Genomic DNA, 3853 nt, shown 5'->3' on the forward strand with positions numbered 1-3853 from the left:
CAATACGTTCCATGTGGTGATGAGTAGAATGTGTATTCTGTGGTCTTTGGATGGAGTGTTCTGTAGGTATCAATTAAGTCCATTTGGTCCAGAGTCACATTGAGGTTCCAGGTCTCCTTGCTGATTTTTTGTCCTGATGATCTGTCTAGGGTTGTGAGTGGGGTATTAAAGTCCCCAGTTATTATGGTGTTAGAGTCAATATCTTTCTTTAGTTTTCCTAGAAGTTGCTTTATTTTGGGTGCATATATGTTTAGGATAGATATTTCTTGTTGATAGAGTGAACGTTTTGTCATTATGTAGTGGCCATGTGTATCTTTTAAAATTTTTGATAGATTAAATGGTATTTTGTCTGAAATTAGGATAGTGATTCCTCCTTTCTTTTGTGTTCCATTCACCTGAAAATTTTTTCCCATCCTCTTACTTTGAGTCTGTGTATGTTCCTTCTAGTGAGATGGGTCTCTTGAAGGCAGTATATTGTTGCCTGGTGATATTTTGTCCATTTTGCCATTCTATGTCTTTTCAGTGGTGCATTTAGTCCATTCACATTCAGGCTAATTATTGAAATGTGAGAGTTCATCTCTATCATAGAGTTCTTATAGAGTTTTTGTTCTTCCACTTGTTTTTTTTTTTTTTTTCTTTCTTTTGGTTTTGGGGTTGGTTCATGTATATTTTATTCTTTTTCCTGTACTCTTGTGAAGAACGTTGTTCTTTTCTCCTTTTCTTCTGTGTTTAGTACTTTCTTAAGTGTTTCATGTAGAGATAGTTTTGTGGCAGCATAAGTTCTTAGGGATTGGATATGTGGGAAAGATTTTAATTCTCCCTCGCTGATGAAGCTTAGCTTGGCTGGGTAGGTTATTCTTGGTTGAAATTGTTTATCTTTTATGACTTTGTAGATAGGGCTCCAAGCTCTAGTAGCCTGCAGAGTTTCTGTAGATAAATCTGCTGCCATTCTAATTGGTCTTCCATAGTAGGTGATTTGGCCTTTTTTTCTTGCTGCCTTTAGGAGTTTTTCTTTTATGCCTACTTTGTTTAGGCGAATTATTATGTGTCTAGGAGTTGATCTTCTCATTTGTTGTCTTGCAGGGGTTCTCTGAATCTCTTGTGTTTGAATTTTTGCATCACTGATTAGATAAGGGAAGTTTTCTTGAATGATCTCATGGAAAGTTTGTTCCAGTGTGGTCTCTGTCTCTTTCTGCCTTAGGAAAGCCAATTACTCTTAAGTTCAGCCTCTTGAAGTAATCACTCATCTCTTGAAGGTTTTGTTCTGTCTTTTTGAGCTCATTTTCTGTGTTTTTAAGAGTTTGGGTTAGTTCTATATTTTGGTCCTCAAGCTCTGAGATTCTTCCACTTGGGTAATTCTGCTTTCCATGCTTATCAGTTTGTTATTTGTTTCATTGACAGTATTCTTTATTACTGTTATCTCAGATATCAGCTCCTTCCCAGTTTCTTCTTGTGTCTCCTCAATTCTTTTTAATCTCTTCATTAATATCTCCATTAATGTCTTGATATCTAGGTTTGTAGTTTGAGACCCTTCATTCTGGGAGTTCTTCATTGTTTGCATTCTGAAGTCAGTTTTCTCAGTGTCTGCCCTCCCAGGGGTCTGGGAGAGACCCATACTCTTCTTTTGGCTTTTCTTCTTTTGTGTAGATTTTTTTCTCTCTCCCCTTTTCCCTCCCCTTCTTTAATTCTGTTTTTCAGGGAAGGTGGGGTTGCTTTTCTTTCTCTTCTGCCATATCTTGTTCTTTCTTATGAGGGTCTTCTGGCTTTGTTCACTTTGAGTTGGAGTGTGGGCTGTGGAGTGTACTTTTTTGCAGTTTTGAGGTTTAATTGAAGGGGAAGCTGTGGTTCAGAATGTATATGCTGATTCTAGCATTCACGAACAGGTGTATGAGCACACTGGAACCTATTTCCCTCTGCCTTACAATCTGTCAGTACAGCAGTATGTAGGCTTGGTCCCTAGATTCAAAAGGGGGTATAAAAGAGGAAAATAATGGACGAAGGGGAGGTCAATAGGAAGTTAGAAAGAGAGAAGATCAAGAGGGAAAACAGAAATACATACCAGCTATCAGGTGAGAAAGAGACACAAGGACAGAGAGAAGTGAAAAAAGACATGTAAGAAAGATTCCCTAAAGAATACTGATAGCTACACAGAGACAGACCAATAAAATCATGAAACAGTGTAAGTCAGAAGGCAAACAACAAAAGCGATCAAAACAAACAGTCAAAATGATAAAATCATAAGTCAAAATAAGAGATCAGACTAAAGTCACTTCAGCTCTGATCTCCGGCCTCTCCCCTTTGTTTTTCATTGCAAGCAGCTAGATTTACTCACAGTTTGGTTTTTTTTTTTAACCTGCTGCCTGGGAGTTGCTTTTGTTGATTCAGCGTAGGGGTGGGGCTTTATCTCCTGTTTAGCAATGTTACCTTAGGATCTGTGGTGGGTGTTGTTGATAGGTGGGCGGGGCAATGGAAATCTCTGCCTGGAGAATGGCCAAGGCAGATTCACTTTTGCAGATCCATTTCTCTCTGCTTGTCTGGGTCCCCAAGCTTGGGGTCATGCGCTGAGTGACTTAGCCAGGGTGGGCCCAGAGCTCCAGAGCTCCAAAGCTCCAAAGGGCAGGCAGTGAGCAACAAGAGTGGCCCCGAGCCCCTCCCACAGGGTACTTCAGCCAGGAATGGGACCAGTGTCTCTGAGGGGCGGGTGCCCAGAGCCTCTCTGAGTGACCAGCGGCTTGGTGCTGGGTGCTGGGCAAGAGACAATGTAGCCAGGGAGGGAGCTGAGACCTGAGTCTCCCACGCAGGTGGGAGTCATGTATGGTGGAACAGCAGCAGCAGGGGGCCACAATATCTGGCCCTGCATGGGACCGAAAGTCCCCGGGGCCTTGGACCAGCACAGCTGGTGGTGGGCTGGGGGATGGGGGAAGAAAGGTAAGAGTCTTTTTGGCAACTCACGTTCAGAGAATCTCACAAGTCCACCTATGCCATCACCATCTTACTGGTACCCCCTACTGATCGATTTTCAAATGAATCTCACTTGGTCATGGTGTATAATTCTGTTTAATATATTGTTTATTTTGATTTGCTAATATTTTGTTGTTTATGAGGAATATTTTTCTATAGTTTTTCTTTCATGTAATGTCTTTATGTGATTTTTGTATTAAGGTAATGTTATCCTTAGAAAATTAGATGCTTCCATCTTCTGTAATAACAATTTGCAGAGAATTGTTATTGTTATTATTTCTTCCGTTTAAGTTTGTTCTAATTCACTAGTAAAGTCATCTGGCCTAGTGCTTCAGTTTTTTGTTTTTTTGAGCATTGTTGACTATGATTAATTATTTTGGTAAATACATGTGTATTCAGATATCTACTTCTCTTTGTGTAAGTTTTGGTAGTTTGTGTCTTTCAGGTAATTTGTTTATTTCATCTAAGTTATCATATTTAGGGATATGGGTTATTCATAATATTCCTTTTTAAAAAATCTTTTTGATGTCCATAGGATTAGTAGAAATAACCTTTCTTTAATTTCTGATATTAGTCATTTGGGTGTTCTTTCTTTTCTACTTGACTATCATGGGAAGAGGTTTATCAATTTTATTTAACTTTTAAAAGAAACAGTTTTCGGTGTCTTGGATTTTCTCCAGTATTTTGCTGTTATAATTTTATTTAATACATGCTCTATTATTATTTTTTTCTTCTTGTTTTGGATAAATTATGCTTCTTTCTGTACTTTCCTAAGCAAAAGGCTCAGGTAATTGATTTCAGATTATTATTATTTTCCATTAGATTCATTTAATGCTGCAAATTTCCCTCTAACTCAAAGTCAACTTCATCTTACAAATTTAGAGCTGGGCCA

This window comes from Carlito syrichta, unplaced genomic scaffold (assembly GCF_000164805.1).
Source record: "Carlito syrichta isolate Samal-C Ts95f unplaced genomic scaffold, Tarsius_syrichta-2.0.1 Scaffold305799, whole genome shotgun sequence".
Taxonomy (NCBI): Eukaryota; Metazoa; Chordata; class Mammalia; order Primates; family Tarsiidae; genus Carlito; species Carlito syrichta.